This window comes from Panthera pardus, unplaced genomic scaffold (genome assembly GCF_024362965.1).
Source record: "Panthera pardus isolate Hobbes unplaced genomic scaffold, ASM2436296v1 HiC_scaffold_16, whole genome shotgun sequence".
In the NCBI taxonomy this organism is placed as follows: Eukaryota; Metazoa; Chordata; class Mammalia; order Carnivora; family Felidae; genus Panthera; species Panthera pardus.
The window spans coordinates 39,638,619-39,653,591 of NW_026526721.1; positions in this window are offsets into that span (position 1 = coordinate 39,638,619).

Sequence of the window (14,973 nt, forward strand, 5' to 3'; positions counted from 1 at the left end):
TTTTTTGATGACTTCTCACTAGATCTTGAAAATAACATAAAAATACATACTACAAAATTTTAAGAAACTATAAATATTAAAAGTTTAAATCAAAAGGTCTAGAGAAAACTAATGAACAAATATATTGCCAACTACTGATTCAGACTCAACAATGCAATTTTGAAAAACTATGAAAACCATGCTGGGGATACTGTAGCAAACATAAGTAACCTGAGAGCCATAGATATTACTGACATAAGCGATGGCCATACTTCATAAGAATTTTTTTGAAATTTTGTATTATGGAATGTTTCAAGGTAACTTGGAATTGGTTGTTTTGTGCTAAACTTAACATTGACAAGATACTTTTTCAAAAACCTTGCAACTTGGACACTTTGGTACTAACCAACTGATATTTTATAGGAAAATATAAGGTTACTCAAATCATTAGATACTGCCTGAAAAATATTTATTGTGTAACATATTTTTTCATCCTGAATTCTGCATCTTTGAAGCTCTCTTAGTTTTCTCCAAGGAGAGAAAGTCAGAAGTAATCAAAACTATTTATTACACTCTTGCAGAGTTTAGTTTTTAATTTTTCAAACCACATAAACAAAAAAATGGTTTTCAATGTGTTTATGAAGAGAATTTACTAGAAAAATTAAAATTAGAGAGAAATTTAAATAAAAATAAGTTCCTTGGACAAAGAATATTTTAAAAAATAAGCTAAACGAAAGTCATTGGAATATGCTGGTAAGTATATTAACCCAGTGGTAGATAGTGAGGAGCACTGGAAAACCTCCCTGGACAACAAGAAAAAGCTTTTTCAGCAGTTTGTCATGCTATCTAAAATTCTACAGTTGCAATCTTAGACAGCATTTCTTCAATGAAGTTTAAAAATTTTTAACTGCGGTGTGAAATGCAAACCAGAATGCCCCCGTTAAAATTGTATAAAACCAGGGGCACCTGGGTGGCTCAGTGGATTAAGTGTCCAACGTCAGCTTAGGTCATGATCTCAGAGTCCGTGAGTTTGAGCCCTGTGTCAGGATCTGTGCTGACAGCTCAAAGCCTGGAGCCTGCTTCATATTCTGGGTCTCCCTCTGTCTCTTTCTGCCCCTTCCTGGCTTGTGCTCTCTCTCAAAAATAAAACAAAACCAAAAAATAGATGTTTGGTTTGTATAAAACCAAAAAATAGATGTTTCCAACTGTAAATTTATCAGTTTTGTAAGCGGTTTTAATATTGCATTATATTGAGTTGTATAGATCTATTACAATTTGACCATTTCTTTATTGTTGGGTATTTATAATCACTTTCTGCTTTTTACTTTTATAAATAACAATGCAATAAATGTTTTTATTCTAAACTTTTTTACACAAAGCATTTTTACAATATAATCTGTATTTTACAGTATTATCTAAATATCCTCCCATAGGACAGGTTTTCAGAAGTGGGATTATTGGGTTTATCTTATTTTTAAAGGGCTTATTTGAAGGGGCACATGCACCGCAATGTTTATAGCAGCACTATCAATAATAGCCAAATTATGGAAAGAGCTAAAATGTTCATAGACTGATGAATGGATAAAGAATGTGTGGCATGCACATACATACATATATATATATATATATATAATATATATATTATATATTGCATATATATATACTATATGCAATATAATGGAATATTGCTTGGTGATCAAAAAGAATGAAATCTTGCCTTTTGCAACTACGTGGTTGGAACTAGAATATATTAAGTGAAATAAGTCAGTCAGAGACAAATATCATAGGATGTCACTTCTATGTGGAATTTAAGAAACAAAACAGATGACATATGGGAAGGGAAGGAAAAATAAGATAAAAACAGAGAGGGAGGAAAACCATAAGAGACTGTAGAGAACTGTAGAGAACAAACAGGGTTGCTGGAGGGGTATTGAGTGGTGGGATAGCTAAATGAGTGATGGGCATTAAGGAGGGCATTTGTTGGGATGAGCACTGGGTGTTATATGTAAGTGATGAATCACTAAATTCTACTCCACAAACCATTATTACACTATATATTAATTTGGATTTAAATAAAAAAGAAATACATTAAAAAAATAAAAGCTCAGAAAACAAAAGATTTTTAAAGTTCTTAAAAAACATTCCCAAATTGCTTAAAAAAAAAAAACAAAAACTTAAGAGTAGTTTTAGGTTCACAGCATAATTGAGCACAAAGTGCGAGAGTTCCCATATACTCCCTGCCCTCAAATGTGCACAGTCCTCTCCACTATCAAAACCACCCACCAGAATGGTATATTTGTTACAATTGAATCCACATTGACACAGAATTATCACCCTAAGTCAATAATTTCAAAGTTCACTGTTGTTAAATATTCTATGGGTTTTGATAAATGTATAATGACTTGTGTCTACCATTATAGTATCAAAAAAATACAGAATAGTTTCACTGCCCAACACATCCTCTGTTCTCTATTCATTTCTCCCGTCTAACCTCTGGTACCACTTACCCTTTTTATTGTCTATGACGTTTTGCCTTTTCCAGAATGTCATAGTTTGAATTTTGTAGAATGTAGCCTTTTCAGATTGACATCTTTTGCTTAGTAATATGCATTTAAGATTCCTCCTGGTCTTTCATGGCTTGATAGCTCATTTCTTTTTAGCACTGAAAAATATTCCATTGTCTGGATGCACCAGTTGATTTATCCATTCACTTACTGAAGAATATTTTGTTGCTTCCAAGGCTTATGCATTATGGATAAGGATGCTAAAAACATTTGTCCGCAGATTTTCGTGTAGACATAAGTTTCCAACCCCTTTGGATAAATACGAAGGAACATGACTGTTGGATTGTATGGTTAATGTATGTTCAGTTTTGTAAGAAACTACCAAAATGCCATCCAAAGTGGTTGTACCATTTTGTATTCCCACTAGGAATGTATGAGAGTTTCTGTTGCTCCATATCCTTGTCAACATTTAGTGTTGTCACTATTTTGGGTCTTAGCCATTCAGGTAGGTGTGCAGTGGTATCTCATTGTGTTAATTTTTTAATTCCATGATAGCATATGCCATTGAGCATCTTTTAATATGCTTATTTACTATCTATATATCTTCTTTAGTGAGGTGCTTATTCAGGTCATTTAATCATTTTTAATTGGGTGTTAGTATCCTGGTTGAGTTTTACGTGCTCTTTTTATATTTTGGGTAACAATCCATTATGATATGTCTTTTTTAAATATTTTCTTCCAGTCCTTGGCTTACATTCTGAATTAATTTTTCAAGCAATTTATTCTATTATTATTTAGTTTCAAATATCAAGAACAAGTTGAACGAAAAATAGTTGTTTGTTATTAGGAGACATGGGGTTTCCTGGAACTCATGGAAATCAGGCCATTGGGAGAGACTGAATAGAAATTAGAAAGCCATCTGCTAAATCTGACTCACCTATCTCCTTTTCTCTGTGTCTCTCACTTTTCTCAATCTCTGCAAAACAGCCTGGCTGATTCTCCATCTATGGCCACTTCACATATCTCCAGATCATATCATGCCTTAAGCTTTTTTTTTTATTTATTTTGAGAGAGAAAAATCACAAGTGGGGAGGGGCAGAGAGAAAGGGAGAGAGAGAATTCTAAGCAGATTCCATGCCATCATCACAGAGCCCCATACAGGGCTCAAACCCACAAACTGTGAGATCATGACCTACGCGGAAATCAAGCGTCAGACGCCTAACCGACTGAGCCACCCAGTTGCCCCATGACTTAAGCTTTTAGCCAGGCAAAAAGATTACCTTGTTACTGCTCAGTTTACATTCTGATTGGCCATGGCTATGGATGTGTTCTAGAGGTAAAACACTGTTCCTGGTACCCACACTTATGAATGGATTGGTTTGCACTGGAAGCACTCAGGCATTTGTAGACAATAAGTGATAGATTGTTATCTGGGAAGACATTCATAAAATGCGACAGATGCTGTTCCACCATTTTACAAAAGCACCAGTAGAGTAAAATTGAAAATTCTCTTGCATTCTTAATGTCAATAATAAAACTAAATACTTAGGCTTTATTAGTCTGTTAAGACAATGAAATCTTATTAATAGAAATTGCATTTTTGATTGCTAATATGCTATCTTTTCATATATATGTTACTTGTGTTTAGTTTTGTTAGCAGACAGTATATTTCACCTTTTATAAATTTATTTTTTAACTTTTAATGTGGATTTATTTTGAGAGTGAGAGATAGAGAAAGAGAGAATCCCAAGGAGGCTTCGAACTGTCAACACAAAGCCTGATGCAGGGCTCGAACCCACAAACTGTAAGGTCATGACCTGAGACAAAATCAAGAGTTGGATACCTGATTGAGCCACCAAGTGCCCCATTCACCCTCTTATTGAATATCCTTTTGTTTTATTATCAATTTATTTATTTTAAAGTATATTAATATTTTTGGTGTTTTCATTTTATGATTAAAATTTTTCTAATTTCTTGTTTGTCTTTTAAATTTATGTTGGACACCGACATACATAATATTTTAGATAGGAGCTAAATTAGTTGACCTTTTGTGCATTTCTTAATTTTAAGTTTTTAAATTTTCTCTTACCCAGAAATTATATTTATTTATTTTTGCTTTGTGTTTTGTTATTTTGGAGACTTAAAAATTCCCTTTGGGGAACCCAGGTGGCCCAGTCAGTTAAGCATCCAACTTCAGCTCAGGTTGTGATCTCGCAGTTTGTGGGTTTGAGCCCTACATCGGGCTCTGTGCTGATGGCTCAGAGCCTGGAGCCTGCTTCGGGTTCTGTCTCCATCTCTCTCTGCCCCTCCCCTGCTCCTGCTGTGTCTTGGTCTCTCAAAAATAAACATACATTAAAAAATTTTTTAAAAATTCCTCTTGACATAAGCTGCCATATTCATTATATTTCTAGAGTTTCTTTATAATTGTTTAGATACTAATGAATATTATAGCGCAATTTGAAAACTATCTGATAAATAAAAAGAAAAATCTAATCAGGTTAAGCTAATAAAGGAAAATATAGCAGAAGTCTTGGGCAAATTTAGTAGCCTCATTCATCGTATCTTGTCTTCAATTAAACCAAGGAGTTTTTCTTAAATACAGTATCTAAATTTTGACAGAATGATAATATTGTGTGAAAAACCTACAAATCTAGAAAACATGCTATTAAGAAATAATAATCAAATCTATCTCCAGGTAAGAGAATTGAGAACTTTTATTTTTTTCATATCTATGTTTTCTAATTTCTCCATGTGTTTGCTTGTGTTGAAAACGATAGTGTAGGGATGCTTGGGTGGCTCAGTTGGTGAAGCGTCTGACTTCAGCTCGGGTCATGATCTGACAGCTCAGAGCCTGGAGCCTACTAAGGATTCTGTGTCTCCCACTCTCTCTCTCTGCCCCTCCCCGACTCATGTTCTGTTTCTATCTCAAAAGTAAACACTAAAAAAAATTAAAAAAAGAAAACTATAATGATTCAGCATGTAGATAGATTCCGGAGCCAAACTGTGTGGTCTTTAACTCAAGTTTTACACCTTCGCAGCTATGTAATGATTGGCAATTAACTTCACCTTTCAGTGTCTCACTTTATCTTATCCAAAAAAATGGAGATAATACTTAAAAATACTCATTTCATTTAGGACAATGACTCAATAAACAAATGAACAAACTCTCAATAAATATTAGCAATTATTAATAAGTGCCCTTTTATATTAATGTTGATGTTTATTAAATCTACATTCTTTATGAGTATTCCATCTAATCCTGACATTAATCCAATGAGGTAGGCTCTACTGTACAGACTGGGAAACTGAGGCGTGGAGAGGATAAAGACTTACCAAAAGTCATATAGTAAATAGTGGAGCTGGTATAGGAATTCAAGTAGTTTAAAGCCCAAGCAAGCCACATAATACTTACTGCCTTTTATTGTATAGGAAAAAAGTATGTGGATATTGAGATTTATCTAACTCCATTCCATATCTCTATGCACCTCTATAGGTAGACTTTTTGTCACATGGCAAAAAAGATAACTTTCCAAGATATGTAGTGTCCTATATTTTCAGCATCTGGATTGCTATATCCACCAATAAGGAATATGCAGGTATATTACATGAAAAACATAGACATTACCTCTTGTGGGGCAATGGACCGGCACTGCTGAATAATTTAACCCTATCAAATAATTCATTCAATTGATGTTATTATTTCTTCACCAAGTTGCAGTTCAAAGCATTTCATACTGATTCAAATTTGTGGGTATTTTAAATATATGGGGTACCTGGGTGGCTCAGTCGGTTAAGCATCTGACTTTGGCTCAGGTCATGATGTCACAGCTCATGAGCTCAAGCCCCGTGCTGGGCTCTGTGCTGACAACTCAGAGCCTGGAGCCTGCTTCAGATCCTGTCTCTCTCTGCCCCTCCCCTGCTCATGCACTGTCCCTCTCTCTCAAGTTTAAGTAAACATTAAAAAAATTTTAAATATATGTGTGTGTGTATATATATATATATATATATATACACACATATACATACATATATATATACACATATATAAATCTATCTACATCTGTAACTATATACTTATATTTACATACATATAGAAAGAGAAGGAGAGAAAAGGAATTAAGATGGGGGATTCCCATTAGGATATGAAAATGAATCTAAATTAATTTATTCAGATACTCTAAGTGGCAATAAAATGTATTCCCACAACTCATAACTTTTGAAAAGATGATGAATTTTACTCAAAGCAGTTTTTTAGGGAAAAGATTATACATCCATATGGCCTGAAAAGGAACTCTGTCACATTGGAAGCAGACATTATTTAAAGTGCACGTCAGTCATGCACTCCATGTTTGGCTCTTTATTGATTGTGAAAACAGCTTTGAATGTGTGCATTATTCAGTTCTTTCTTACGTAAATTCTTTCATATCCAGAAATCAAGGTTCTTTATTGCCCAAGGAAGAGATAATGTCAATGGCTTGCAACCTTCCTGAAGATGAATGCTGTCTTAATGCTGTCTAAAGGGTAAACTCATTACTTATGGAAAATAAATGTCAAGGTGAGACACTGACTTAGGAATGATGCTCACCCATAAGGGCCATATCCCCATTGTACTATACAGTTCATGGATAGATTTATCATTTGTCTCACTCACTTAAATAGAATAAGTCTTGTCTAAACAATGGACTGCCGCGCCTGAGTTAATTTAGTTGGGAAACCTCTTTGCTCTGAATTTTATTAGACAGCATTAATATACGATGCATAGAGGTACATTTTGAAGTGTATAAATCTTTGACAAGAGATGTTTTCAATTTGAACCTGAATTAGAAGTTACATTTTTATTTCTTAACCTCATGATGAAAAAAAACTGATTACTCTTTAGTAGTCTTACTGAGTGACACAGGCATATCATATGGTGTAACAAGAAATAAATACAGAACACAGCAAATTAATTGATACTATGCTGGGTGAGTCTGCCTCCTTTTTTCATTTAGGCATCTCTGAAGATGAAAGAAGCAGAATGTTTTCCTTAGTTACTGCAATGAGGTTATTTAATTATAATCATCTGGCTATGGCTTAGTTCATGATACAAGATAATCTAATGTAGGGGGTTGTAGAAGGGAGACAAGGTAAACAGGGGTGCAAAGTGGGAGAAAGAAAGGTGTTTCATTTCCTCTGATAGAGATCAAAGGCTAAGTTTGATTATTTGGGATTGTCTCGGTGTTTTGTTGTTTTTGAGGGGGGCAGAATATGTCAACTAAAAAGTCAGTCATTTCGGTGTAATTCACAACGTTTTGTTAAAAAAAATTATAAAAGTGAATTTAAGCAAGACTTATTGCAGATTATAGTGAAGAAATAGAAAGCTTTCAGCAGACAGAGTCACACTATGTTCTGCTTTAACACTATCCAACCTAAAATGTTATCTATACCATTTATATCCTCTTCTACTTACTTTTTATTACCATGTTTAAAAGTATAATTTATGCTTTTATATTTCCTACTTATATTGCAGGAATGTCATGAGCAGATGAAATCTTTGTAAATTTCTGTGTCATCATTTGAGGAACAGAAGATCTAATAACCTAAATTTTCACAAGTCCTTACTACCCTGAATCAGATATGGCTAAATCTCTCTCAATAATTCAAATGGAGAAAATGAATGGCTTGATGGATGTGGGAGAACTAAGTGCCAGTAGACTAAATGTATTGAAAAATTCCAGTGATTGAGAGACATTATTCAAAAATAATGCTGAGGCCAATTCTTGGCACATAGGCACATAGTACTATGTAGTGCTCAATTATTAGAAAAGAACGTTTTTATTTTTAATAAGACATTTCTTTCTAACATATGAATTCATATTCAATTAACTGTTTACTGAACATCTACTCTGTGACCCACTTGCCCTAAGTGCTTTGAAATATATTATTTCATCATTTTATTTAAATGAATGTAATTCTAATGATCTCCAAGGGGTTTTATGCTAATCTCTGTCCTTTTATTTTCTCAACATTGTTAGATATGTTTCATTAAATATTGTCATGCATTTTTTACATTTTGTAAATATCAGTATTTGTATCTTTACTTGAAATTGCTTCTTTTATATTTCTTGTAGTGTTACTATCACAGAAATATCCAAACATTCGCACTTTACTTTGAAAATAGTAATCTCTCCAAGTACTAGAAGTCTTTTGAAGTAGTAACTGGACAAGTCTATGGAGAAAAATTCAAGTTTAGTCATTTAAGAAGCAAGTAGATTCGGTTTGTCTCTGCAAGGAAAAATGGAGAGAATAGAGAAAGACAATTTAAGGAGAATACTTCCTCATGCCCTGAATAACAGCAATTAACATATAAATATGTTGTCAGAGTGTGTGTGTGTCTGTATACACACACACACATATTTATATATATTTGTAATTAACTGTCTAGATCTTAGGTCTCTGAATAAAAACAAACATAATTACATTATTCTTGACAGAAACCCAGAAGTTTAATAAAAAATGAAGGGTTCAATAAAGGGTAAATAAAATTAGAATTTCTTTCACTGAGACACCTGCCTTGCACTAGATTGAGTCTGCAAATCAAAACCACTCTGTTTTACCCTGAAGAAAGGAACTATCTCTGAGGATAAAGCTGTTCTTCCCACGGTTCTCAGAGAACATGTAGGGTGTAAACAAAGTGTCTTGACACAATTTTTAAAAAACTAGGTAAGCTAAATTTTGAATTATAAAGGATGATCGTCTAAGTAAAACAATGAACTCAACTGGATGTGTTTATGAAAAAACTGAACACATAAAAGAAATAAAACCAGTAAGTGTCATAAAACCAATGGCATTGATATTAAGAAACATGGATACATGAAAATTAAAATGTGAGTTTTAATAAAGTCATCTAATGAAACATAAAGTTGAATCTGACCAGAATCACTTAATTACTTCACACTATGAAATAAGATGACTTAAGAGTACATTATGTATTAAATTGAATATAATGTTTCTAACGAAAAATTGAATCAGTGATTCAGAAGTCATAAATGATGAAATAAATACTGATATTTACAAAATGTAAAAAATGCATGACAATTACTTTTCCAAATAGATTTCCCTTTAATAAATATATGTATTGACTTGATATACAGTGAAATGAACATGTTTCTTACTTGTATTTACAACTCTCTGTATTTTCCAAGAGGTCAAATAGATTGGAAAGGGTAAGGGGAGAAGGAAAGAGGGCAACTTAGAGGGAGACGGGGGAAGGGAGTCAGAGGAAGTGAGATGGAGGGACTGAAGAGGAATAATCATATATGACGTATTTCAAGACCCTTGAGAATCCTATTTTATGGTAGGTAGGAACAGGTGCATGGAACATATATAGCAGAGAATGCTACCTATGTTTCACATATGACAGAAAAGCAAATTATACCATCATATGATTCAGTTCATTATGATAGAGGTAGTAAGCACAATATAAAATATCATGAAGAATTTTGTCTTCTTAAATTATTATTCTTAGTATTTCCTCTACTGGTACTTGATGCCCATAATTTGGAGAGAAAATTTAGGGAAATAAGGATGAAAATAGGAGTAGAACAAGTTCCTAGAATTAGTCAATTACGCAAGTTTGTAAAGCTAACTACAGAATTTCAGTTTACAAATGGTTAGTAATGAGAACAAAAGTTCTTTGGAGTTCATAGGGGCTTTGTAATATTTTAATTGCTTCTTTTATATTGAAGAGCAAAGTACAAATCATAATGGTATTGAGAAATAATGACCTAATGGAGATTAACATGTAAGCACCCAGAAAAGCCATTTCATTTTTATTCATACCTGAACTTTGGACACATACTTCTGTTTAATGAATATTGGTGTATTAAGCAGAAAAACATCATCTGTTCAAACACACTTGGTAGTTTAAGGTTTCATTTTTCTATCAAACATCTTGCAAGCCAAGTGATTTCATCAGCATATTCAAATCAATGCCCAGCACCTGTAAAAGGTCACTTGTAACACTTTGAAACAGAAGATACAGAAGACTTGAACCTAAAAACATTACAGTGGAATTGTTTTCTAACAAAATAGTTTTTAATATTTCATATTTACAACTTGTCAAATTCTAATAATTTCAAAATCATTTATACAAATGTCAATGTGAGAATTTTGTTTCTGGTGAAACTGTTTTTAATAATCAGTGAGAAAAGAAAGTGTTATTTAATAAGTGGTCCTGTGACACTTGGCTTATTTTTGAAAAACACTGGAATAAGACGTTTGCTTCTGAGCATATTTCAAATAAGTACACATGGATTGAAGTGTGTTATTTAAAAAAAAGCAATCTTCCAAACAAAATTTATAGGTGATTAACTCATGATATAAATTGACTTAAAAACATTTCTTTTAATGTTTATTTTTGAGAGAGAGAGAGAGAGGGAGAGAGAGATGGAGTGTGAGAAGGGAAGGGGCAGATAGGGAGACACAGAATCCAAGGCAGGCTCCAGGCTCTGAGCTGTCAGCACAGAGCCCCATGTGGGGCTTGAACTCATGAACCACAAGATCATGACCTGAGCTGAAGTTGGATGCTCAACCAACTGAACCGCCCAGGCACCCCAACTTTAATTTTTTTTTTTTAATTTAAGGAAAAGGCATGCAGATTTGGCTACATATATACATATTTTAAAAGGTCTTTATATCAAAATCACCATAAACACATTAAGTTGATACTTTGAAATCTGGAACAATGGCACTCCTATAACCTAGAAAACTTTCTGTCACAATAGAAATGCTGCATGAAATCAAGTTTTTTAGTATGTGTAGCTGAGCTATACATGGAAGGAAAGGAAGGAAAGGAAGGAAAGGAAGGAAGGAAGGAAGGAGAGAGGGAAGGGAATCTCTAAATAATAGAAACAAATAGGGGTAAATATATTAGTGAATCAATACCACATCTGGGTTGCTGGTATGGTCACTTCAAACCATGATTTTTATGTTTCTGCCATGTTTGAGACACAGAAATCTCTGGCACAGATGTCTGCACAAGGATCGAACCTTTTCAAGCACTCGTGTCCACCCTGAGTTCCTTGGGTCCTGCCAGGGAGTAGTTTGCATGTCCCCTGTCTCCCTGTGCCAACAGCACTCTGTTCTCAGCCTGGAGAGTTTGAGGGCACACATCTCCCTTTCCTCAGGTCTTTAGACTTCTGGAAATATAATCCAGGAAGCCTTGCCCCAAAAGTCATGGAAATACTTTAAGAGATGGAAGGAAAAGATGGGGAACGAAAAGAGAAAATATAAACGAACGTTTCCAGAAAGTATTTTACCCGACATTCTAAGACTTATTTAAAGGAGATTGCAAATAGAAAATACTGTGCCAGTGGAAGTCATTATGAAAATTATTTATGGAGAGCTTGAGGCTGGAATCCAGCTGTGAAGAATGAGTAGTAATTCAACTGAAGGAAAGACATACTAGGCTGGCACAACTATAAGACATAATTAGAAAAGCTGCACAGAGGGGTTGGAGGAAACAGTAAGCAACTGGACCGTTTTCTTGCCAGTTTTCATGGCCACCAGGACAATATCCTAATTACACTACCATTTTCAAACACTGACTTTAAATTAAAATAATCCAAATCTCACTTTATCCAAATAAATAAATAATCTTGGATGTGGAGAGGAGCTGGAACTTGTTGAATAATAATAATTAAAAGGAACAAAAAGAATATAACTACCATAAAACCTCGCCAAATCTCTTCATATGTGGGTCTCTCCAGTATAATGATCTTTACTACATTTTTAAAAATTACATATTTGAGATGAGTAAGAATCATGTATGTGTCCACGTACTTCCTGGCCTCATCCACCACTATTGGAGAAACTAGATTTTGGAATACATACATCTGTTGATTTTAAATGATGATTTGCAGTGCTGTATTATCCCACTTACTGAAATCATAGCCTTGGAGACAGAGCATCAGTGCCTTCTTCAATTAACATTGAGTATTAAAATCTAAAAGATGATTTTTGAAAATGAAATGAATACTTTCATGGGAAGTTTAAAAAAAATCAGGGGTGCCTGTGTGGCTTAGTCTGGTAAGCACCTGAATTTGGCTCAGGTCATGATCTTGTGGTTTGTGAGTTCAAACCCCAAGTCCAGCTCTGTGCAGACAGATCAATGTTTGTTTATTTTTGAGAGACAAGGATAGTGTGAGTGGGGAGGGGCAGAAAGAGAGGGAGACACAGAATCTGAAGCAGGCTCCAGGCTCTGAAATGTCAGCACAGAGCCCCACATGGGGCCTGCACCTATGAACCATGAGATAATAACCTGAGCTGAAGTCGGATGCTTAACCAAATGAGCCAACCAGGTGCCCCTGTGCTGACAGATCAGAGCCTGGAGCCTGCTTTGGATTCCGTATCTGTGTCTCTCCCTCTGCCCCTCCTCCACTAGTTTGTTCTCTTTCTCTCTCTCTCTCTCTCTCTCTCTCTCTCTCTCTCTCTCTCTCTCTCTCTCTCTCTCTCTCTCTCTCCCCCCCCCCCCAAAAACAAACAAACATTAAAAAAAAATAAATCAAACTTAACCCCTTTGGCTAGAAGGAATCAGGCTTCTTATGAAGATATGGAATAAGTTATGATACCTTACGAAAGTACACATAAAATGAGACACATTAATTAAAAAACAGAAGTAACCAAAATAGATGTGACAAAAAAGAGGCAGATCTTTGTAAAATAATGTGGCATATATTTTTTCCAGTGTTTAAGATAGTTTTATTAAATTATGCAATCCATTTTTGGCAATTAGTATAGTAGATACCAGTTTACAATGAGGGAATCAAGTTTCAAAAAATTAATCAGTGGCAAAAATAGAATTAATGATTGTAAAGCACTGAGAAAATTCATTTCTGACACTAAGTCAAGAACAGGACTAGTCCTACATTAAGGCTAATTCACAGATGCGCACATGATATGTGAGAGCGGGAGAGGCAGAGTGAGTGAGTGAGAGAATCCCAGGCAAACAGGGCTCAATCCCACAAACCATGAGACCATGACCTGAGCCAAAATCAAGAGTCAGAGGCTTAACTGACTGAGGCACCCAGTGACCCCTGAACATGCCCTTCTTACTCCCTAGATATCTTCACTTACAAGTCTTTGATGATGACCACTGGTTATCGCTTTACTAGACTAGTCCCCTTCTCTTATAATTAGGGTGACCATATAGTTTATTATCCAAATATGGATAGCTTTTAGAAGAAACGTGTTATTTTAAAAGTTGTACTGTGGAACAATTTTTACTGTGTGAACTGGGTAACTGGATATAGCTAGGGGTCCATATGATGTGTGTCTGGCATGGTTGAGGAAGCAGTTATGGCTCATCATGACCGTTACTTGTAAGATTTATATAGCCCAAAACAGAAACCCAAATGGACATGTAAGGAGCATATTTTGGGGGTGCCTGGTTGGCTCAGTCAGTCAGGCAGCTAACTTTGTCTCAGGGCATAACTTCACGGTTTGTGAGTTCAAGCCCCACACAGGGTTTTCTGCTGTCAGCACAGAACCCACTTTGGATCCTCTTTCTTCCTCTTTCTTTGCCCCTTCCCCAACTCACACACACACACTCTCAAAAAATAAACAAACATTAAAAAAAAAGGAAGTATATTTTGATAGGGGGTTTAGAAACAGATGGTGGGAATATTTAATTTGGGCATCCTGGCGGGATAGCTTGTAACTGAGGGGCCAAAAATACATATAAAATATAGTAGAGGGCAAGGACATTCACTTTCCATAGATTAATGGGAATAAAATAAAAACCAACTATCCACTATCCAGATTTGCTACAGTGACTTAGGGAGTATTTTTTAAATATTGTTAAAAATATTGATTAAAAATAATATGACTTTCTTCCTTTTATCAACTAGATTATGATTGCTATCTAAAATTTTATTGAATTTAATATTTGAGCTCTAATTTAAGGCCTACAATTAATTTTTAATTGATTTTTTCATCGGATGGACCTCAAAAGCATTATGCTAAGTGGAATAAGTCAAAGACAAATATTGTATGACCTCACTTATATGTGTAATTAAAAAAGAAAAAAAAAACATGTTCATAGACACAGAGAACAGATTAATGGTTGTCACAAGGTAGGGGTGCACGTGGGCAAAATGGGTGAGGGGGGTAAAAAAAAAAAAGTACAAACTTTCAGTTATAAAATAAATAAATCAGAGGAAGTAAGGTAAATCATGGTGGTTATAGTTAATAATTCTGTATTGCATATTTGAAAGTTGCTAAGAGAGTAAACCTTAAAAGATCTTATCCCAAGAATAAAAAACACTGTAACTAGTGTGGGAGGGGATGTTAAATAGACTTACCTTGGTGTTCATTTTACAATATATTCAAATATCAAATCATTATGTTGTACACCACCTGAAACTAATATAATGCTATATGTCAATTTTATGCCAATTACAAAAAAAAAAAAAAAAAGAAAAAAACCCACTAGGACATATGTGTTTAAGAA